The sequence below is a fragment of the Orbicella franksi genome, chromosome 8, assembly GCF_964199315.1.
Source record: "Orbicella franksi chromosome 8, jaOrbFran1.1, whole genome shotgun sequence".
Lineage (NCBI taxonomy): Eukaryota > Metazoa > Cnidaria > Anthozoa > Scleractinia > Merulinidae > Orbicella > Orbicella franksi.
Window position 1 is genome coordinate 9,633,044 of NC_138152.1, and position 24,702 is coordinate 9,657,745.

Sequence of the window (24,702 nt, forward strand, 5' to 3'; positions counted from 1 at the left end):
CGTTAGAATTTCGTAATTGGACGAACCAACTTGCAGCATAATGTTTATCTATCCTTTTCGTACACATGATGAAGCCAGGTATTCACATAATCTTATACACTTTACGTGGACTGCGCTACTGTTACTATCGAAAGCTATGGTACAGAAAATTCTCTGTGATCAACTCTCAGTAAACATGGTCGCCAGGGGTATGTTTGGAACACGTGACTTAGTTTGGCCCCGTGACTAAGTACGCGAGCTCACGCGACCGACTCGCGCTCACGCGAGTATGATTACTCCGACAGGCGTTTACAAAAGACAAGAAAAAAAAAAAAAACTAAACGCCAAACTAATACTCTCCGAAATATTTGAAGACAGTAATTTATTATCGGGTGATTTGAAATCACCCGAACACTTAGCAAGAGAACTCGAGTTTTCGTGGCACAGATATCTTGTCTCTTTGAAGCATGGAAACCAGTTAGCGGTGCAAGGGTTACTGGGAGAATCAAAATGGCGGTGACCAGTGTGTCTGGTATCGATGTATCAATTTCTAGTATTTCGTTGTGAAAATGTCGTTCTGGGCATTTGTAGTTTCTCAGGTGGAAACTAGTGAAAGTTTGGAAGGTGTATTTTCTGGTGGTCTGATCAACAAAACCTTCTAAAAAGAATCGATTCACTGTATAAACTGCCAGGGTCATCAAAGTTTTCTGGAACCTGACAGGTAGTTGGTGAAATTTGACAGGACGTGTTCTTACGAAGGAACTTAGCATGCGCTACTCATTATGGTATTGGAATATTTTGCCTGACTGAGGCAGGAGAGCATCAAATCGATTGGGTCCCTGAAAAGGACTGAAATTGACAGTGGAGATGCCAAAAATGGCAGATAAGTCTACCAGGATAACCATTTTTATAATTCGGGAAGCATTGTAAAATAAATGCATGTAAAGGAGCTAAATTAATTTAAATTTCCCTGTTGTTTGAATAATTGATGAAAATTTACAAACACTTCAAAGTAAATCAAGATATCTTAAATTTAAATTTTTTGTGACTGTGAATATATTTTTATTAGTTTTGTTTGATTTTTTTATTGTGATATCTTCACTAATATTCATGCTACCTTGCTGGTGTCTATTGTTATTATTATTCTTATAGTAGTAACTGTTCAGTGTTGTCGTAATCCTTTCTTTAATAGTATTTTTCTTAATGGTTTGAAATCTGGCCCGGGTTGTTCGAAAGCCAGTTAGCGCTAACCCAGGTGATATATTTTTTTTGAAGAGAAATATCTTTCACTGCTTATGGTTGTGTAGTTTTAAAATGAATCAAACTCAAAACTGAAAGGCAAATAACATAAACAGAAAACTGGACCGAAAAGTTACAAAAAATGAAAGTAATCAAAATTCCCTCCAATGCTGGGTTAGTTTAATCAGGCTTTGAACAACCCAGCCCTGGATATTTGAGACTGTGGTGACTTAATTATGTACCAGTATTGGTACAATATTGGTTTATTGCAAGAGATATATGGAGAGAGTGTTGCTAAGTTTGAATTTATAGCACTCAAGTGAAATAAAGTCTCCTCAGGTCACCTTAAGTCGCCTTAAATCGCCTTAAGTCACCTTAAGTCGCCTAAAATCGCCTTAAATCGCCTAAAGTCACGATGTTTTTTCTGCCAATTTTGCTTAAGTCGCCTAAAGTCGCCTTAAATCGCCCAAAGTCGCCTTAAGTTACGGCGACTTAAGGTCCCAGATTAGGCCTTTGTATGACTAGGGCTGTGTATGACTTTGTATGACTAGGGCTGTGTATGACTTTGTATGACTAGGGCTGTGTATGACTTTGTATGACTAGGGCTGTGTATGACTTTGTATGACTAGGGTTGTGTATGACTTTGTATGACTAGGGTTGTGTATGACTTTGTATGACTAGGGCTGTGTATGACTTTGTATGACTAGGGCTGTGTATGACTTTGTATGACTAGGGCTGTGTATGACTTTGTATGACTAGGGTTGTGTATGACTTTGTATGACTAGGGCTGTGTATGACTTTGTATGACTAGGGCTGTGTATGACTTTGTATGACTAGGGTTGTGTATGACTTTGTATGACTAGGGTTGTGTATGACTTTGTATGACTAGGGTTGTGTATGACTTTGTATGACTAGGGCTGTGTATGACTTTGTATGACTAGGGCTGTGTATGACTTTGTATGACTAGGGTTGTGTATGACTTTGTATGACTAGGGTTGTGTATGACTTTGTATGACTAGGGTTGTGTATGACTTTGTATGACTAGGGCTGTGTATGACTTTGTATGACTAGGGCTGTGTATGACTTTGTATGACTAGGGTTGTGTATGACTTTGTATGACTAGGGTTGTGTATGACTTTGTATGACTAGGGTTGTGTATGACTTTGTATGACTAGGGCTGTGTATGACTTTGTACGACTAGGGCTGTGTATGACTTTGTATGACTAGGGCTGTGTATGACTTTGTATGACTAGGGCTGTGTATGACTTTGTATGACTAGGGTTGTGTATGACTTTGTATGACTAGGGTTGTGTATGACTTTGTATGACTAGGGTTGTGTATGACTTTGTATGACTAGGGCTGTGTATGACTTTGTATGACTAGGGCTGTGTATGACTTTGTATGACTAGGGTTGTGTATGACTTTGTATGACTAGGGTTGTGTATGACTTTGTATGACTAGGGTTGTGTATGACTTTGTATGACTAGGGCTGTGTATGACTTTGTATGACTAGGGCTGTGTATGACTTTGTATGACTAGGGTTGTGTATGACTTTGTATGACTAGGGTTGTGTATGACTTTGTATGACTAGGGCTGTGTATGACTTTGTATGACTAGGGCTGTGTATGACTTTGTATGACTAGGGCTGTGTATGACTTTGTATGACTAGGGCTGTGTATGACTTTGTATTACTGGGGCTGTGTATGACTATGTATGGCTATCGTGTAGAGATAGCTAAGCGCTTTAGAAAAGTAAAAGAAGTTCGTATAGTGTGATCGTCCGGGTGAGGGTAGTTCTGAAAAGAACTGCTGTTGGTGACTGACGTTTCGACAACCTGAGCGGAAGTCATCTTCAGAGTCAAGTGAATAGTTTTTGTCAGTCGATGATGTTATAAGTCTGGTCCGTTAAGGTGGCCGAACACAGTTTTCAATAGCATATGCCTAATTCCCCATTACTTTTAAGCTATTTATGCTTTAGCGTCCGTTTTTTGCAAGAGTCAAGGTTAACCACAGAAGGGTTTATTCTCGCATTTTGGCTAAGGTGTGTGCTGTTGCCAAGACAACGGTCTGGTTAAAAACAAGGCTTAAAAAATGGTTTTTGTTTGTTTAAAAAAAAAAATGCTGGTCATTAGATTTTTTCATCATTTGCCCACTACGAATTGACATTAAATCCCTTCTGTCAACAAAAAGATTTTGACATAGGCGATTTTCGTAATTTACCGTAAATCGTTTTCACTGCATGTTCTGTATTATTAAAAATTCCCTTTGTCAAAATTGAGATTTTTTGCGATAGATCATTCACGTGGTTTCACGACTGGATCGTTAGAAATCGGCAAGTTTCTGCAAAAGCAGTCGGTCTCAATTTTTCGAGCAACTGCGCATACGCTGCATTTAACTGGGTTCTTTCGCTAGTAACAAAGAAAAAGCTGAGAATTGCTGGGTTCTCTGCGTCATTACCTTTTCTAACATATCCTTGTAATAAAAGACTAAAGCCATCAATACACTGCGTTCAATGATAGAGAAAAATAGCGCAAATAGTGCGGGCGTTGAGTAAATAAAATGATCGCTCTATTGACGGCATGTTTGTTTTTGCAATCCTTGTGCGCGCGCTGAATTGCATCAGCAGAGGCGCACGCGAAAACTGTGTTCGGCCACCTTAAACATGATTGGTCAGTCTAGCCATGACGGTATTGGCTAAAAGACTGGTGTAAAGTTTGTCATCAGTCATTGGTGGGTTTCGATCCGTTTATTGTTAGTAAAATTGGTCGGGTTTTGGTCCGTCTATTGTTAGTCAAATTAAGTCGGTCTGTTGGAAGTCCGTTTGTCGGTTTCGTTTCCGTCATGGATAAGTCGTTTGTAAGGCGCCGGTAGTTGTTGTCATCTGTTAAGTGGTGTTTGTTCTAGGTTGGTGTACCAGCTTTCCAGAGTCGGTCGTTGAAAATAGTTTGTAATGTAGGTTAAGCACTGAGCAGAGTCCCAGTCAATGTTGTGGTTTGTCAGTTGATGATGTACAGCAATGTGATTGTTGGCATCACCATTTCTCGTGGCTCGTTTGTGTTCAGTCAGTCTCGTGTTAAGGTTTCTCGGCCAGTCTCACCAATGTAGGAAACCTGGCAGTCGGAGCATTTGATCTTGTAAACTGCTCCCTGTCTGTTGTTAGGTTCGTCCCTGGCTTTCACGTTGGTCAGTAAGTGTCGTAACGTAGTTGTAGGTTTGTGGGCTACACGGATGTTGTAGGGCTGTAGGATCCGTGAGATGGTCTTAGAAGTGCCCTTAATGTAAGGTATATTCACTGTAGTAACAGGCGTTAGGTTCCTGTTCGCTCCAGTAGGTCGGTAAATATTTCGTCTAACAAAGTCAGCGTTGTAGTTTTTTTTGTGAAAAACCCGTTCAAGGTATCTGTTTTTGTCAAGTAAGCTGTCCGGTGTGTCACAAACTAGTTGCGTTCGCCTCGTGGCTTTGTGTGAAGTCGCGTTGTAGCTACAGGATGATTCGTCAAGAAATCTGTCGGTATGCGTCGGTTTTCTGTACACTGTCGTTCGCAGTTTTAATTGTCACGGCTTACCAAACAGTCTAGAAAAAGAAGTTTTCCATTTTCTTCGATCTCCTTAGTAAACTGGATGTCGGCGTTCTGTTCGTTAGGTGGTCGTGAAAATCGTCAATTTCGTCTTTGTGAACGGCGGTAAAGGTGTCGTCAACGTAGCGTAACCAAAGCGGTATCGTTTGTCGGCAAGTTGCAAGGGCGCGTTCCTCCACGTGTTGCATCACAACTTCTGCGAAAACAACAGAAACAGGCGACCCCATGGTTGTTCCATGCAACCTTGTTATACAAGGACAACCAGAGAATCGATTCGGGAGACAACTGTGACCGGTTGTGGCCCTCTGTCACACAACAGCGTATTTTTGCGTGACAACGAGAATGATTTTTCTAGTTGACGATTAAAGTTACACTTCAAAACATACATTGCTGTTAATTTTTTCTTTTGTTCGAGCCCTTCCACGCAGGTGCAGGGGTAAACTACGCGGAAGGAAGCGTAAGGAGTGGGGAGAGCCTGTGCGCCTCCAGACTGATGTTAAGGTGCTCGCTACTGCGGTACCGAAGCCTTGTAAAACATTCAGCTAGGCCTTTTGTCGAGTACTTCGACGATTTAGTTAAAGACTCTAAAATATTCAGTTACTTCAATGACAAGCTAGATAAAAAATATGAGACACCCTGGGAACAGGCAGCGACGAAATATATAAGGGATATTAGGGAAGGTATACCGAGGGAGGGGGGCATCGCGAGTAAATTTATGAGGGAACGCAAGGGTCAACAATGTACGGCTATGGTACTGGAGGAGACCCGATCGGGAACCCCTGGGGAAGACACGAAGTGGCCTACGGAACGCACGGAAATTATAAAGGGAGCTATATGGAGAATCACATCAGATGTTAAAGAAAATGAGGAGGGATCACACAGTTACAAACTATTACATGCATGTGGGACTGCAAGTGCAAGGCTAACGTAGAGGGGAACCCACTGAGAAACCATGAAAGAACGCACACGTTACGTATGTCGGAACGCACAGGGGAGGGCCAGAGAAAACAAAACCGAAAGGGGAAACGGAAGGAAAACCACGTCGAATGAACAAGAAACGTGTAGAGTAATGTACAAGGAAATGTACCATTGAGCGTATATGAAACGCGCGGTATCACAAACAAGTAAGGTATGGCGAATATTGCAGGGACCCTCCGGAAAACCATCAAGGAATTCATTGAAAAATGAAAGGAAAAATGAACCAAAAACACGAGGAAACACTGGGAGCGCGCGTCGAGATGAATTAAACGATTCGCACAATGAACGAATGTAACGAATGAGAAAGCACATGGGGGACCCACAGTGAATGCACAGAGATCACTAGGAAACTGAAGGGGAAGGCCCCGGGTTGCGTATGGAGGAACGCATGGAACAACGTATAGCGAAACGCACGGGAAATAGGCAGGACGAAAAGTTTATGGACGCGAAGCATGCATAGGGAACAGATGACGAAATGCCAGTGGAAACCCATGGTGTAAGACATAAGCAAAGGTATTGGAAAACCCACAGCAAAGTATGGGTGACATATATAGCAAGGAACTCGGGGATGTGTATAGCTTAAAGCACAAGGAAATGCGTAGCCGAACGCAGGAAAATCCACGGCAACGCACGTGAAGCGCATAACAGGCCTAGGGAGGTCACGACGTAAAGGACGACCAAACACGTTACGAAACACACCATAAGTGAGGGAGACCCACAGATGAATGAACGACTTTGTGTGTAGGGTAAAGCGCAGGGATTAGACGGAGAAACAGAAAGAGAAAGATAGGAAGAAATACACATGGGAGTGCAAGGTGAAAAGAACGATTAAAAGCTGTCTGGGATGCGAATGCAAAGGGTAAGTAAGTGGGAACTCACAAGGGAACCATGATTTCCAGTGGCTCCCTTCATTAAATGACAACACTTAAAAGTAATAAAGTTATACAAATATCAAACATCACACAAGGGGATAATTTAAAAGCCTTCAAAAATCGATCAATAACTCAGCTATCTTTATTTAACGAAATATGATGGCCACGTGAATCAGTCTTTACAAAGGTATTTACTTTTACGTATTACTGTCTTAACAAAGCCTAAGAATGCAAATTTCTAGAGTGAAATTGATAGTTTTGAAGTGACACAATAGTCTTGCGTAAGAATTTAAGTCCGTGAAAATATGCGGTGACACTTTTGTCAGTGATTGGTTCAAGTTTGTAATCAATATTCATGACTACTTGTGAAATTTGCACTCAAACCAAATACTTGGTCATATTGTGAAGACGTGGATTTATGTACTCCTGGTGATGTCGGATCTGGCCATGTTCTTCCTTTGAAGAAGATAACGCAGGACGAGATTGAAGATTCAAAATATTAATGGTGAGAACATTTTTTAATCTTGCTGCTCTTCACCGAACGAAACAATTCTTCGCTCGCAATTTTCTGAATTTTTCGAGCTGCACATTGCTTCGTACCGTAAACCAGATAGCCACAGTTTTGCAAAGGCTGGGAAGAAACGTTTCAGTAAAGGGTTAATAAGAAATAATTTTAGACAAGTTTGTAAGATGTTTGAACTGAATTTGTTTGATATTTTCTGTTCTTCTCGTTGCGTGTTGCTCCCGGAAAATTGAAAACCGTTACCACGTGCAGTCGGTTCATACGAGCTTTGGTCGCTGCTCGCCCTGGTAGTAATGGTGTATCTTGGAAATGAATTTGACCCGAGAAAAAGCTAATGTTTCTCATTATTTTCTTCTTTTCAGGAGAGGAAATGGCCTAATGGCGAAGAGGGATGATATGACGACCCGGCGAACGAAAGAAGAGATAGAAATTTCGCGAGGTGGCAGTATATTTGAAGCTTTCGTTGTAAGGATTGTTTCGAATGACTGATATATATTTCTCAATACCTAGCCTTGGTAGCCATCATTTTGGTCGAAATCATTTCAGGAAAAATTTTAAGTGGATCGACAACGTTGACTTACGCGCGTGTTAAAGACTTGTACGTGTAGACTTCTGGGATGGCGATGTGGTCATTTCCAGATTGCGGATTCTTCATTGACATCCAGGCTTCCAAGAAGAGTCGCTCGTGAAAGTTGGCCTCGTGTCCAACAACTCTGACATTTCCCTCATTTATTTTGTGGTTGTTTTCGAGGACATGGCAGGAGATCTTGGAGCCATGGTCGCACATAGAAACAGCCCTTTTGTGTTCTGTAATCCGAGTTTTCAGTGATCGTTCAGTTTGACCGTAGTATACAAACTGCAGCTGGTGCAACTGATTTTGTACACTGTGCCAGTTTGTGGTCGGTCAACCTTTTCTTGAGCTTTCGGTCGCGGGAACAAACTGTTCACAGTCTCTTCTTGGAAGCCTGGGCCGGGTTGTTCAAAACCCGATTAAGCTAACCCAGGATTAGCGCGAATTTTGATTTGAGTTTTGTAACTTTTCAGTGAGGTTTTCTGTTTATACTGTTTGTCCTTCAGTTTTGAGTTTGACTAAGCTCAAACTACACAAAAGGTAAGCAGTAAAAAACATTTTTAAGCAAGAAAAATAAATACTTCGGTTAACTTTTAATCCTGGGTTAGCGTTAACCGGCTTTCGAACAACCCGGCCCTGGATTTCAATAAAGGATCCGCAAACTGGAAATGACCACATCGCCATCCCAGAAGTCTACAAGTCTTTGGCACGCGCATAAGTCTCGCGCTACGTTTTCTTGAAACTTCACGCGGAATTTTCCTCCGCGCGCGTTCGACGTACAGTTTTTTGAATCACGCGTACTAACGTTAGTATTTCAACTGATGAAGGCTCGAGCACCAGCCGAAACGTCTTGAACAAAACGTAAAAAAAAATAGTTAGTGTCAAACCATTATCTTACAATGTTAACTCTTGACTACCACTACTCTATTTTTAGATACCAGACAATTTGAGAGTAATTCCAATGCCTTCTTTTGACTCTTGAGTTTTATATTGTAAAATCACTAATACCAGCTCCGCCCTAACAATCTTGTCGCAAGAAACTCAATCGAGATAAACTTTGTCTGGTAAATCTACCTTACATTTAAAACGCGATCCACTGAAGAAACATCTAAACGAAGTTCTTTGCTTTGCTTTGTTTCTTTCCACGTTAATGTCGCTGCACGTACACTTGAGATGGCAGGCTGAAAGAAAGATAAATAAAACGTCCAATTAACAATGGGTATACTGACACCCAAAGAACAAAATATACATGAAGTGTATTCTGGACTTGAGTTTACAGTTTAATTCTCTCATTGGGAATGCACTCGTTTGGTTTTATCATCATCATAGAAATACACAGAGTTTACATAATGATATCAAGAACAACTTAAAACGCGGACAAGCAGCAACACGAAATAAATGGCACCGGCCAAAATATAGCATTCTAAAATTAACCTTTACTTCCAACGGCAAAAAATGTTCCTGACTAAACGAGCAATATTAATTTTTGCATTTTCTTCCTGAGGAATAATTTATGCGTGCTTAATAGACTAGTTCGTTCTAAGAATTTGGTGAAATATCAAGACAATATAGTCAAGTTCATAGCCTTTCTTCTCATTGCTTTGTCCTTATTCAGAGTTCTTAGTCAAAAAACAAATTCTCCGTACTGGTTTTGATCTATCTAGACAATTCTTTTTTGAGATTACTCTCGGCATGTATATCCTCTTCACTGTTTCTTCATGATTATGTTTGAGAATGTCAGGAGAAATTTTAAGCTTATCACACACGAGACTTAATAGCTAAGGAAGCATTGATACATGAACCGGAAAGCAATTGGTTGTTGATCCAATTAGACCTATTGTCTCGAAATTTGAATAATCATCGACAACAGTACCTCGGACCCTAGTCAGCCTCCGCTATTTTCGATGTCATCGAAATTGTTGATATTGCATGGTGAAGCGAAATCTTATACATGTAGCTTTACTATAAGTTGCGTTCCTAAAAGGACGTTTAATTATCTGCAGTAGTTTCACAGTGATTTCCTTCGTTTCGACATGCTCCGAATAAAATATAACAGCCAAACTCTAGCATGTAAACAAAAACAAAGGTGTGGCTGACTAGGGCCCTTTAAGGGGCCCAACAACCGATTTAGGCGCGCCTTCGCGCGCGTTGCTGAGGAAGTGAAATTTCACTTCCAGTGCCTGAGCCTGGGAAATTAAAACAGTTCAATAGCTTTTATATTCAGTTACAGTTTAGATGTTTTTTTCTATGTGTTTCACAAAAGTACAGTCAAACAAAATCAAAATAAGAGAAAAACAGAAAAACACGCGCAAAAGAAGAGTTATCTTCGTGTGGCTTTTGTGTGCTTCGTTTGAAGTTATCAAAGTGCCCCTGATAGAGAGAACTGCGCACGCGCTATAAGGCTACTTCCGGTAGATATTGGCGACACTTCCGGTTTTAGAAAATATTGCAGATTTTTCAATACCTTGAATCTCTGTCAAAATCTAACCTTATACATGTAGAAATGAAACAAAATCACAGAGAAATGAGGATTTAAATCAAAATATTAAATCAATGAAAAAATCTCGATAGAGTAATATGCCTAGAGGCCTTTGCATTTTTGGAATTAGTCACATGATCATGGGCCTGGCTTGATGACATCATCACTGATGTTACGGATCATGAAAAGGTTAAAACAAATGAAATAACTCTGAACTAACCAAAAAATGGGCAGGTTATAAGAGAACTAATTTTCCCTAGCAATGGCTCAAAAAGATCAATTATTATAGGCCCTTACTGAATGTTTGTATAACCTAGCCCTGAAGGGCTAGGGTATCCAGTTAGCCATATAACAAAGGTTTCTTGAAATATCTTAACAGTGAAATAACATCTGTGTTCAAATAAGTTCTTTGCTTGTATTGTGTAAAGTTATTCCTAGTAAAGGTACTATCAAGTGATTAAAAACCTACATGTAACCCACCTTAAAAGGAATCTAATGTCTCAAATTGATTCTTTTTCCTCTTGAGCCCCAGCAAAGCTTTTATCTTTCCTTTTCTTTTTCTGCATCTAGTTAGAAACAAGAAATGTTTTAACCTTTGTGACAACCTTCATCTCTTTATTTCAAAAACAACACAATTAAAAGTAAACCATCACATTTTTTACATAATATTATTTTTAACCCTGTAGGGGTAAGTTTTGACAATGAAGGTAAGGTTAAGTCTGCATCAGGCCAAGTGATGCAAATCACCGCAGCTTCCACTTGGATGGGATACTAGTGTCACAGGGTTGGCATCCAGTATTAAATACACCCAGTACCCATTTGTACACCTAGGTGGAAAGAGGTACTGTGAGAGTAACGTGTCTTGCCCAAGAACACAGTGCAGAGACCCTAACCATTGGTTTAAACCCAGATCGCTTGACTTGTAGTCCAGTACACTAACCATGTAATTAAATCACTGTGTCCTTCCTCCCACAAAACAATCCTCTTAACAACAATTAATACCCCTGCCATTGTAGTCTTAGGGAACACCTTACCCCTGAAAGGCTAAGTTATGCAAACACATAACAACAATTTGTTAAAATAGCTGAACAATTGTGAGACAATCGATTGATCTATATTCATTTTAATTTTCTGCCTAATTTGTGCTCATTATTATTATTTCTAGTAGATGATACCAGACATAAAAGAAATTGTGACTGACCTACTAAGGGATCCAATGTCTCAATTTGATTCTTTCTCCTCTAGAGTCTCAACATAGAGCTCTTTTCCTTGCTTTTCTGTTTTTTTATCTAGCGAGAATTTAAACTGCAAATGTTCTAACCTTTACGGAATTCCTCGATCTATTACTGTATGTTTTACAAACTACACAATTAAAAATTAGTCATGAATCAAATTTCTAAAGTTTCAACCCTACTAGGGGGAGTTGCGATGATGAAGGTAAGGTAAAGTCTGCATCAGGCCAAGTGATCCAAACTACCACACCTTATCCCAGTTTCTGTAGCATCAACTGATAAGGAGTCTTTCTACTCGCCCCTTCCCACCACCTTCAAATGAGATGCTTGTCTGTTGCAGGGTTAGGCCCAGTATGAAATTCAACCAGTATCTATTGGTATATGATTGGGTGAAAGGGGGGCACTGTGAGAGTTACAAGTGAGTCATGTCCAAGAACACAGTGCAATGCAATAGCTGAACAGTGAAACAATAACATCTCTATTTGTTTTAATTTTCTGCCTGCATCATGTTCCATTATTCTTAACACAGCTACATGCAAAATTGAGTAACTGATAACTTCTGCAACAAAACACAAAGAAACACCAAGTCTCACCTGATATGGGATCTACTGCTGCAATATGGATCTTTCTCAGCACACAGCCTTCTGGTTGTTATGAATTGTATCTAGTAAGAAATGGGAACTGTAATAACGGTTACCATTTAAGTTTTACAAATTACAGAATCAAAAATAAGTAATCAGATTTTTAAGGTTTTAACCCTACTAGGGTGAGTTTGGACTATGAAGGTACATGTACAGTTGTAAGGTAAAGTCTTCATCAGACCAAGTGATCTAAGCCACCAAAGCTTATCCCAGTCTCTGCTGCATTAGATGATCTTGAGTAGTTCTACTCTGATGAGATGCAAGTCTGTCTGTTTCACAGAACTACACAGTTGATTTTTAGCAGTGTGAACCCTACAAGGGCAAGGTTCGACAAAGAAGCTAAGGTTAAGTCTGCATCAGGCCAAGTGATGCAAACCACTAAAGCTTATCCCAGTCTCTGTGACATAAGTGATAATAAGTGTTTATGAATTACTCCGCCATGGGATACTAGTCTGTCAAAGGGTTATCACTCAGTATTATAACGTTCACCTAGAACTCAGTTGTACACAGGGTGGAGAGAGGTATTGTGAGAATTAAGAGTCTTGCCCAAGAAAACAATGCAGAGACCCTACACATTGACTCAAACTCAGATTTCTTGATCTGCAGTCCAGTGTGCTTAACATAAGATTACTGCATCCCTCCTCCCACAAAAGAATACTTGTCAATAACAGCAGCCCAGGTATTGCAGTCTTAAGGAATTTTTGTACACCCTAGCCCGAAGGGTTAAGGCATAGTATGGCCACATAACATCAGTTTAAATATCCCACCTACATTGTGTCATTCGTAGTACATGAAACCAAACACAAAGAAATTGTGACTTACTTGTATGGAATCTGATGTTTCAATGTGATGCTTTCTCCTAATATTGAGTCTCAGCACATCAAATGTCTCATCATTAGCTTTCATTGTTGCTGGTCTGTTTTGAATCTACATATAGTAAGAAACAGGAAATGTTTATGACAGCCTTCATCTCTTTAAGTTTTACAAACTACACAATTAAAAATGAGTCATAAGCTTCTTTTAAAGTTTGAACCCTACTAAGGGAGAGATTTGACAATGAAGCTAAAGTAGAATCTATGTCAAGCTAAGTGATCCAAAACACTACAGCAGCTTATGCTATTTCTTTGAAGCATACTGTACATGTCAAATGATAAAAAGCACTTCGTCTCCGCCCCCCATCCCCCACCCCCTTGATAAGATGCTAGTCCATGTACAGGTAATGGGAACCCCCAGCATTGAATTCACCAAGTACCAATTGCACACCTGGGTGGAGAGGCACTGTGAGAATAAAGTGTCTTGCCCAAAAACAAACCAAAGACTGCTTCATATGCAGTCCAGTGTACTGACCATTACATGTAGATCACCACTGTGTCTGTTCAGTTCCACAATAACAAATGTTATAACTACATGTAAATAACATGAAGCTAAACCCTCATCAACAACATTATAAGCAGCACGGCTAGGTTATCTGTAGTCACAAACATGGTCCAACAAAAGATTCTTGAAATAGCTGAACAACATTGAAACAACCAGTACCCACTTTATTTCATTTTTGTCTGCATAGTGTTATTAGTTCTTGTGCCGGTACAGTGTAGCAAAAATAATAATATTTATAACCACTCCAACCCTCCAGATAAGGTGGAGTATTTTTAGGATTTCTCATGGGTATCATTTAAGTCAATTTTGTTTTATTTCACTTTTCCCTAAAAAGTCAAAAGCTGAAATTTCTCAAGTTTTTTCAGCTTTTTGCTGTTTTCATAGGAAAATGTCAGATGCACATTACATGGTAATTTTTTAAGTATAGTCAGTGGACCCTCTGTGATGTCATTTTGCAAAGTCCATTAGCAAAGAAAATACACAAAGCACAACAGGATACTTACAGTAGTGAACACAAGCAATCATGATTTTGGCCCAATGTTTGCATAGGTTGAAGTCCAAACAAAACAGACATTTTACAACTTTTGGTATGATGTGATGTGTGCTTTTAATTAACATTATTAAATACGTCAAATGTATATTTAATAGCATATTTCTAATTGTATATGGACCAAAAACTTGATGATCCGTAAGCCCACGGAAACATGCACTCCATCTTTATCCACTACATTGCAGTCCCAACACCTACAGACAGCCTGTCACTCAGAAAATAATTCATTTATCCCTTGCATATCTACATTGTATGCGTTTGTTTCTTCTCGCTCGCTAAATCAGTGTTGTTTTATCTTAACATGTCCATTAGGTCCCTTTATCATAATATTCTCCTCTTTGGTATCATTCTACATTTATTTAACGCAAGCTTTCTTCTGTGGCTTTGTTTTGAAGAAAAAACTCATTAAAAAAGCTGCTTTAACAGCTTTTGCTATCACTTGCCTACCAATAGTAGTTTCCATGTTGATATCATCATGTCTTGTCATGAAAATCTAGGCTCCAGATGTGTGAGTTTCAGTTTGATGTGTTTCATTCTGTGGGAACAAACAATGTACATGTATGAGGTGACCATTAACTGCATTACATACATTCATTTGACATTTGTAATGTAAGTCTAAGTGACTACGCAAACTTTCATACTCTACATATCACCTGTTTTGTATATTGTACTCTGCGATATAGGAATTATTGTACAGTCAAACCTTGATTATCTGTACCTCAATTATCCGGATTTCTCGATTATCTGGACTTTTTCTCTAGTCCCAATTTTGTCAGGAATATTTATTAGTCATGATCAAGATCCGTAGCAATAATTATTCTTTTGAAAACTATAGCATCTATTGCTTTTAAAGAGCAAAAGCTGCACTTACACACGTCGTAACTAATGAAGAACACTTGAATGAGTTCTGATTGGCTAGGTGTTGAGTGGGTCAAGATGGACAGTAGACCATATTGTTTCCCAAATGATTTGTAAAGTGTTTCTTCACAATTAAATGTTGCTTTATTTAAAAAGTTTTGTTCTTCATTAATATCCATATTTTTGATTATCCGGAGCCTCGATTATTCCGACTATTTCGTCTAGTCCCAAAGAGTCCGGATAATCGAGTTTTGACGGTAGCTATATCAAATAACTCATCATTCATTGTGCAGTCACTTGGGCGTCCACCTGTATATCCTGTCACAACTAAATTTTGTAATTGGATAATGGATTCACACACCACTTACTTGTGCCTTACTGGCTTTATTCTCAGTGTTTCCTACAGTGTTAAAAATCTATCGAAAACACTACCAAGTGTTTTTGTTTAAAAGAGGTTTATACGAAAGACTTTGTCACTGATGGGGTTATTAGTAATCAACCGTGTTCTACATGCTTGTCCGACTTGAAATTACACTCGTGCAATAACACCCTGAATTGTGCTCCACTCAGTCCAATTACATATGGCTTATTGACCAAGCATGAGGTCAAGATGACTTGATATTGGTCAAGCTCTATTTTTGCATGTTTACGGTCCAAACCAGAGTCAAGGTCTGTAAACAAACAAAAAAGGAACAAGGCCAATATTCAGCGATATTCACCGAACATGTTAAGTGGGTATATGAGTTATTATACGTGATAAGGAACAATTTTATCCTGTGGGACACAGTGCATAACCCCCACTGGCAAGATAGTGCCATTTTGCCTGCTGGGGTAGCCAATCACAATGCAGGATTATCAGATTCAGGGAATTGTAATAATTTGATTACAAGGATAACATCAACAATTTACAGGGAGTTTCATTAAGGGCCAAGCACTGGGCAAATTGACCGGCTACATGTGAGGATGATTTTGCCTGCCTGGTTTAACCATCTAGAGGAAAGTTTTTCTTTAATATAAAGAAGTTTTGCCCACCTGTGGAAACCAGTTGCTCTATCTCCTGGTCAAAACTTTAATGAAAGCCCTACAATTTAGCTTTCAGCTGGATTAAAAAATATGAACAGCTGTTTGCTCTTGGGCGCTATTTGTCCCGATGAAATGTTAAATTTTATTGCCATGTGCTCAAATTCACCTTCTAAAAACGCTTCCGTCTTCTTACATTATTCTGGAAGTTCCTTTTCAATTTGAAGGACTAAATCTTACTTACCGCAATATAAGACCTAGCCACAGAAGAGCAGATAAAAACAGAAAAACACCAAAATGTCTCATCTTGCAAGACACTTCATCCGCCATATTTACGATGATACTGTGCTTTCACCGCAACATCATTCCCAGGGTCCTCTCTCTAGCTCTCGAGGTAGAGAGAGAACCCTGGGAACGAGGTCGCCTCAGCCGGATGGGGCATTAAGATGTGACGTCACGTATTTTCTACCTTGGCAGCTCATAGAAAAAGTCAGGGTACCCGTCAAAAGCGGGGGTAAAGTTAAGAGGTAAGGATATACCATACCATTGGGAGCTAACCCTAAACAGGCCAATCCCCTCTTTTTGAACTGCCCAAAAGATGATCCCCAGGCCGGCATTGCAGTTCAGACAATACATAGAGGATATTACACGGTGGCGAGAAGATATGAATTTTATGTTCGAGTGGCAAGAACAATATCTCACGAGTGAGCGAAGCGAACGAGTAAGATATTGTTCTTGCCACGAGAACGTAAAATTCATATCTTCGAGCCAACGTGTAATGTTCTTTTTATTATATGGAGAAACCAATTCAACAAAAGCAAAAGGCGGGAATCGTGACGTCATTGAACGATACGACACTCACAAAGGTGACATACGGAAAATACGCCACTCGGGTCCCGGATGAAGTGGCGTATGGAATCTACGAGTGGTTTAGTTCCCAGTAAAACACTCTTCTCCATATAATAAAGAGGAATATACAATTAACCACTGGATGACTGAAGGAAAGTCTCATCTGGACTGCTTCACCCCTTTGTTGATCTTTTCGGGGAAATCTGATATCCCCAAAGCACGCATTTACAATGAACTCTAGCTCTCAACATAGATTATTTCTTACAGAGAAAGAAAAGTATTCAACAAGAGATATGGAAATAGGATACTAACCTTGAGTGTACGATTTTCCATCACACTCACGTGGATACAGAGCTTCAACTGTGTTCACTTTTAGAAAAAAACGGCTTCTGTTAAACATGCTCCCGTAGTACACAGTGCAAACTGTGGCCAGCAATACTTCATCCAGGTTGTTGTTAACATTATAGGCTATTGCACTTAGTGTTATCACCGAATCACGAACAATAAGAACCAAAAGTTGGAACAACACAAGTTTTGCAAATGTTTAAAATCTGCCATTCGATGACAGAAGGCTCTCCGTTATTTTCCTTCAAAACAATACTAAACTGTTCTCTTTGGCCGAAAGTTTTGCTTAAAAAGTCGAAGAAATGTGCCTGCAACATCTTTCTATCTTCAGTAAGAAAGGACACGAACCTGATGGTTTGCAAATGGGGGAAAATCTTCCCCCAATCGAAACGCCATTTTTTCGCGTTGTGAAAGGAGCTGCGCGGCACAGTTTAAACCGGATGTGACGTCGCTTTTTGGTGGATGATCCAGGTACGCAATTTTCAGGAGTCTTCTACCCCGCCCCTGCTCATAGCTTATCTTCAATCAACAGAATATTATTTTATACGAAGATAGTCAAAAAGTTCAAAGCCGGCTTAATGCGGTCTTCTAAAATGGATATGCCCAAAGGCAGAAAACTCAAAAACTACTCTAGTAACAGGCATGAGACTTCTTATGACTGACTTTGTCATTTTTCCATTAATTAGGTTCTCATAATTATGGCAAAAACTAGAAATTTTAGGCGGCCTGTTAAGGGACGGGAATCAGGATATCTTCCGGGTGTTTCTCGAAAATGTCACGCGATTGGCTGTTTCCACACCTGCTGTTTATTATAGCAGACCGTCTACACGAATCGTTTTTTTTTTCCTGATAAGATAAGTTTAGAGCTTTTTAAAGCCACTGCCTTTTCTTTTGGTAAAGATGTCGAGCTGTATTTTTAAAGGACGTGGTACTACTGTGGCGGTATCCAGTAATCCAAAAGGATCAGTTGCTGCGTGGCACAGTTAACAGTTAAAAAGTTGTAAATATTAATAACACAATGCCAAATTAAAAGCGATGTCTATAGCAGATGTTTCGGGCCTTGTCCTTTCTCAGTCAAACCATAGTCTGGCAAAAGACGTTAATCTCTTTGCTACGAATTACTTTTCCTCGAGCGCGCGAGCGATGCAAGGGCGGGAATATCTTTTCCCTGGACCAACCCTTCGAGCTCCTTGAGTTCGGGCTTTACTCAAATCCCCTACGGTTAACACTTTACTCAAGCCAAAATAGAGCGTCTGTGAACACACTATAATAAACACGTCTATTTTCAAACTTTCTTCAGAACCATTTCCTTGTGCTTAGTAAGATTATAAAAGAAGCCTTTGTCTTTGATAGAAGGAATCAAACTCTACCTCCTTTCTTTTGACCCCTTGGGGTTTTTTATTTTAACGCGCAGTTGGCCGACTCGGACTGGCTGCGCACGAGGAGTGACAGTTTTTTAGACCACATGTTCCCGTCTAATAAAATTCATCATTCCAATCTTAACTTGACGCCTGAAAACTGAAGCATAGTTAAAATTCAATTTTTTGAATGGCGTTTAACTAACTTTTAACCATCTTATGTCTGGCTACAGAGTATAATCTTCAGTATCCTTCCTTTCATCAAAACTTCCTCTTCTTATTTAAATTTGAAGATAAGCTAAGCTCGAAGTTGCAATGACGTCTTGACATACTGATATTTATTCAATATTCAGGCTAACTCAGTCAGGAGCCACCTTGAGCAAAAAAAAAAAAACACTTTCACGGGAAAACAACGAAAGTTTGTGTTTAAATTTTCAACTATACCAAAACAAAGGTAGAAAACACGGAAAATACCATGGAAACAGTAGGTTTTTAAAAAACGTTCAAAAAAACATGATTGGTTTTTATTTTCGAAACACAAAATAAAACGTCTTCGGAAAAATAAAGATAGTCGTATTTGTCTTGTTACGGTCACTTGACGACTGATAATATACATTTTTCTGGAGTATGGCAAAATTAGACCCGGACAATCTGTTTGCCACAGGAATCAATTTAAATTCAGTTGCTGGAGTGGCGTTTAATTAACTAACTTTTAATTTATAACAATCGCATGCTGAGCTGTAGAATGTAACGTGCGCGTTCAACATCCTACCCTTTGTCCAGACTTTAACAAAACCGAGGAATGTATAAATGGTTTTGTATTCCAATTTAGGCTTCATCACAAACCAACTTGAACAAAAAAAAACACATAACTCAAGAGAGAAACAACTACACGATGTTCAATACTCAATAAAAACAAAACAAAGATGAGGAACACTGAAAATGTCCTGGAAATTCTATCTTTTTTTAACTATGTGATTGTTAAAAATATGAGTTTGGAACGTTTATTTCATTTGAGAACATATTCACCTATAAACAGGCGCGCAAGATGGAAGCGTAGTTGACAAAACCGCTGATCGAAATATTTAGCTTGCATTATACGAGCGTAATTTGAACGGGAAGTCTTAGTAATAGCAGGAGGAGTCAAACTGGCATGCGCAGAAATAGCTTTGAATGGTTGATCTCTCACAGCTGGCACGTTTGCCACCCACAGAGACACAACACACCATCCTTCATTACACAGCGTTGACTCCTAAGGAGGCGTTATTTCAGCTACACATCTCCAGCTGGTTCAGTCTCAATATTATCTTGATATTTTCCACAGGCCTTGGGAACTGAAGACATCCGTTGCGCTTTAAAAATGAATGTTTTTGGTCTCGTTGTTTTTTTGTCATGGATTTCAATAATGTTTCGTCCGACGCACTCGGAGGGTGAGTTCAAAACTGTCCTTACATTTTAATTTATGCTCTTTAATTGCCGTTTTATACACCCTGAAATTGTATATCCTAACACCCACCAATTTCCCGGGTTCTTATCACGAACTCTGCCTCATAAGAGGGTTGAGTTTGTTGTTGGTTCTTTCTCTTCCTCTCGTTGGCTTTTTTCCGGGGTACTCCGATTTTCCCCTCTTCATGAAAGCCGACAATTTTAAATTTCGAATTTGATCAGGAATCCAAGCGCAACGGGTTTGTCGGTCGCAAGTTTGTTACATGCTGCCCTCCGCCGAGCATTTCACGTTAATATTTTCTCGAATAAAACTTGCGCGATATTTCATTAATCACTCACAAAAACGGAGAAAAATAACTGAGTATTTTATGTAACATTTTTATCTCCTGTCTGCTTCTTTTGCGAGAGTAATTTCGATCCTTAATTGACGAGGCGCGAAGAGTGCAAAAGATAAGACCCATGGAAAAATACAATTTTAAATTTCGAATTTGATCAGGAATCCAAGCGCAACGGGTTTGTCGGTCGCAAGTTTGTTACATGCTGCCCTCCACCGAGCATTTCACGTTAATATTTTCTCGAATAAAACTTGCGCGATATTTCATTAATCACTCACAAAAACGGAGAAAAGTAACTGAGTATTTTATGTAACATTTTTATCTCCTGTCTGCTTCTTTTGCGAGAGTAATTTCGATCCTTAATTGACGAGGCGCGAAGAGTGCAAAAGATAAGACCCATGGAAAAATATAAATGTTCTTATTTGGTTCAAACTTTTTGATGATGAATTTGGAAAACTCATCTTCTCTTTCGATCTAAAACTTGCAGTTCAGTCATTTTTGGTTTCCTTGTCTTTCGTGGAAGCTTTCTATATTTAGCAATGTTCGGTATTTAATTGAGGATAGTTTTTGCCTGAGAGAATACTGAAACAGGTTTTGAGATAAAAAGAAAAAAACAAACAAACAAAACAAAACAACATTTTCAAGGAGATTTCAAGTTCTCGATGCGTTAAGTTTTTTTAGAAATAACATTTCAATAGCTTAACCGGAATTTATTTGTAATTTGCCTTCCAATTGCGTTGAGCATCCAAGAGGCAATTTGCACTAGACGTGGTCAGATGTGACACTCCCTAAAATGAACATGACTTGCAACGTTTGTCAGTTAGGGCAATCATTTCAAAAAGTAGAATTTGGTTCCGTCACGAGACGGTTTTCAACGCAACATTGTAAATTCGGACAACCATGTTGCACGTTTTTTGAATCCCTTTCAAAAACCTGCAATATGTTGCCGCATCGGGCAATTTTTTGTCAAAACAAAATTGCGAGACAGGTTGCTTGATAAAACCCAGTGTAACAGCGCCATAGGGTCAATTGACTGAGCTCGCTTTTGGTACGATTGCCGACGTATAATTCTTTACAAAACGCCGGCCGACAAATTGCTACATGCATTTATCTTATAGCTTCCCTACGTTCTTAAAAATGATTCTCTGTCAGCATCTAAATAGAGACGAAGATGAAGGAATCTCAAAACCATCTATTTTCTCACTAGATGGGAAAAGGGATCTGTAAAAGGCGCGTGTAGTTTGTATTATATCGCCTAAAGAAAGATGATGCTGCATTTTAGTTTAAAAAATAGTCAAGGTAGTTGACTCATTGCTTCGTGTTTTGTGTGAACTTTGTGAAGAAAAATGCAGGCTTTCTTGTTACAGTCGTAACAATCGTCTATTACTTGTGATGCTCTTAAGTACGAACATAAATTTGAACGTTTTGCTGATGTGTTGTTCCTAAGCTTTTCGCTTCAATCTTCTGCTACGAAGGTAATTATCCTTTGCGTCCTGTAGATCATAAAAAAAAAAAAAAAAAAAAAAATAGAAACAACGTCTTCCTTGTATAAAATCATGAATATTAATAACAAAGCACTCGACTATTTAGCTTGCGAAAAACAGCCATCCTTCCTCGCTCCCGGCCCGAGTGGCGTTTCGCGAAACGCCACTCGGGCCGGGAGCGAAGAAGGACGGCTATTTTTGCAGGCTACCATTTTCATAGAGATTTCAAGTTCTTAATGCATCGCTAAGTGTTCCAGAAATAACATTTGAATAAATTTCCCGGAATTTATTTGTAATTTGTTTCTCAAATTTGTTGCGCATCTACGAGGCAATTTGCACGAGGCGTTGTCTAGTGTAACACTCCCTGAATTGGACATGTCAAGCACGTTTTCGTTACAGCAATGCCATCTTATAGCATCACTACGTTCTTCAAAATAATTCTCTGTCAGCCCATAAATAAAGACGAAGAGGAAGCTGGAATATCAAAACCAGCTATTTTCTCACTAGATGGGAAAAGAGATCTGTAAAATGTGTGTCTAGTTTGTATCATATCGCCTAAAAAGGATGATGGTGCGCGCATTTTTCGTTACTAAAATCGGCAAAGTAGTTAATCTGACACCCATTGCTTTGCATTTTGTGTGATCTTTGAGGACAGATCTTTCAAACATCTTTAAAGGGAAGGAAAGGTTGGAGTTCAAACGGCAAATAATCGAAATGCGGGCTTCTTGTTATAGTCTAACAAACATCTCCTACTATATGTAATGCTGTTGTTAAAAAATATATTATCTGAATTTAATCATCAGCATAAATATGAACTTTATGCCCATAGGTTGTGTAACAGTTTTTTTCGGTTCAGTCTTCTAATACAAAGGTAATTATCCCTTGATTCCTGTAGTCTGAAATAAGACTGAACGACTTCTTACGCGCTCGAAAGCACTCGACGATTAATAAAGAACTTATTACCAGTAACAGGTGGATTTGAAATACCCCATTTTCTTCACCGTATGAAATTACCGTATGTCATCATTAAAACCCCTCAATTAAGTCAAATTATGCAGAAAATATCTTTGTTGTTTACGTACGTTCCTGTTTGAAGGCCAGTATGCGGTTTTCTCTTGAGCGAGCGAATCCGACTGTTTTCGTTGTTTTCTTTCTTTCTGTGTATTTGTTGAACTTTTTTCGTCTACTTTTTGTCTAAGTGAGCGATATCGGCTTCAGTGAATTGAAGAAAGCAAACACAGAAAAAAGTGAAGGTGTTGCGTGAATAAATTTAACCAGCTCTTTTCCAGAAAAAAAAAAAAAAAAAAAAAAGAAACAGCGTTACAGATTATTAATTCAACAGACCACGTCTGAAAACGTAGCAAATGTTTTCTTCCACGCTACGCTGGAAAAATTTGGAAAATGCAACAATCACCGGTCGTTTTGGGCGTGTGTTTGAGAAAAACTTTGGCAGGGAATTCACTTGATTATCGCGATGTCATCGCTTTCGAAAAGCTCTGTTTTCAAAATGTTTCCGGTCCAAACTAAGACGCAAGTCGGCGTTTTCAGCTTAATTTAAATCAGTTTTTTGAATGGCGTTTAACTAACTTTTAACCATGGCTGCACAATATAATCTCCAGTATCCTTCCTTTCATCAAATATTCCTGTTCTTTTTTAAATTTGAAGATAAGCTAAGCTCTAAGTTGCAATGACTTCTTGACATACAGGTATCTATTCAATATTTAAGCTGACTTAATCAGGAGCCACCTTGAGCAAAAAAAATAATTGACGGGAAAACAACGTAATTTTTCCTTTAAATTTTCTACTATACCAAAACAAAGTTAGAAAACACGGAAAATACCATGGAAACACAAGATTATTATTTTTTTTTTCGAAACACAATATTAAACGTCTTCGGAAAAATAACGATAGACATATTTGTCTTGTTACGGTCACTTGACGACTGATAATACATATTTTTTTCTAGAGTATGGAAAAATTGGAAGCGGACAATCTGTTTGCCACAAGAATAAACTTAAATTCAGTTGCTGGAGTGGCGTTTAATTAACTAACTTTTAATTTATAACAATCGCATGCTGGGCTATAGAATGTAACGTGCGCGTTCAATATCCTACCCTTTGTCCAAACTTTAACAAAACCGAGGAACCCTAACCCAAAATGTTTCTCGTCCAGACTAAGACGCAAGCCAACGTTTTCAAATTCCTCCAGTTTGAAGAGCGTTTTCGTGACGGATTAACGGAGACGGTAGGCCTAACCATAGAAAGATAGCCGTGTTTTCAAATTCCTCGTGTTTCAAGAGCGTTTTCATGACATAGAAAGATAGCCGTGTTTTCAAATTCCTCCTGTTTGAAGAGCTTTCATGACGGGCCAGCGGAGACGGTAGGCCTAACCATAGAAAGATAGCCGTGTTTTCAAATTCCTCCTGTTTGAAGAGCTTTCATGACGGGCCAGCGGAGACGGTAGGCCTAACCATAGAAAGATAGCCGTGTTTTCAAATTCCTCCAGTTTGAAGAGCGTTTTCGTGACGGACTAGAGGAGACGGCAGGCCTAACCTTAGAAAGATAGCCGTGTTTTCAAATTTCTCCATTGTAGTGTGGACGCGGCCTGAGTTTTTCACCGCTTTTTCTCACAAATTGAAGTAAATTTCAATGATTGACAAAGCGTTCCCTCACCAGCCGCTCCCTAGATACAGAGCGTTATCAGTGAGATTGTCTAACGGAGGCAGCACCTCCCTTCTGTTTAAGATATTCTAGATTCTTTTGGTGTGTCTATTTTATTATCTCTTTGCTTGTATAGGCCTAGAATTCGACGAATACGTTTCAAGTAAAGACTTCATCCTGATTCAAGATTATTTTGTAGTTTTTTTAAAATTTATTTCGGGATTGCTTACAGACCTTACAAGATTGCTTACAAGCAACACTGTGTAATAAGGGGTGGCATTTTGTGTCGCTGCCATTCAGAGGTCTTTCTGCTCATCGATACTCAGCTAT

The 24,702-nt window shown here is 39.1% G+C and overlaps 1 long non-coding RNA gene across 3 annotated transcripts; it reads right to left on the bottom strand.

Annotated features, from left to right (window-relative positions):
- Positions 1-5,157: 5,157 nt before the first annotated feature.
- LOC145495941 (uncharacterized) lies at positions 5,158-17,585 on the bottom strand. 3 transcript variants are annotated; one of them, XR_014050488.1, is made up of 6 exons: positions 16,140-17,585; positions 14,465-14,552; positions 12,913-13,017; positions 12,043-12,113; positions 10,698-10,783; positions 5,158-8,919 (listed from the first exon to the last, which is right to left on the bottom strand). It is a non-coding gene; the product is annotated as an uncharacterized LOC145495941 (long non-coding RNA). The 3 variants fall into 3 exon arrangements; XR_014050487.1 differs by having other exon boundaries at positions 15,376-17,585; XR_014050489.1 differs by lacking the exon at positions 5,158-8,919 and adding an exon at positions 11,419-11,506 and having other exon boundaries at positions 14,465-17,585.
- Positions 17,586-24,702: the final 7,117 nt, after the last annotated feature.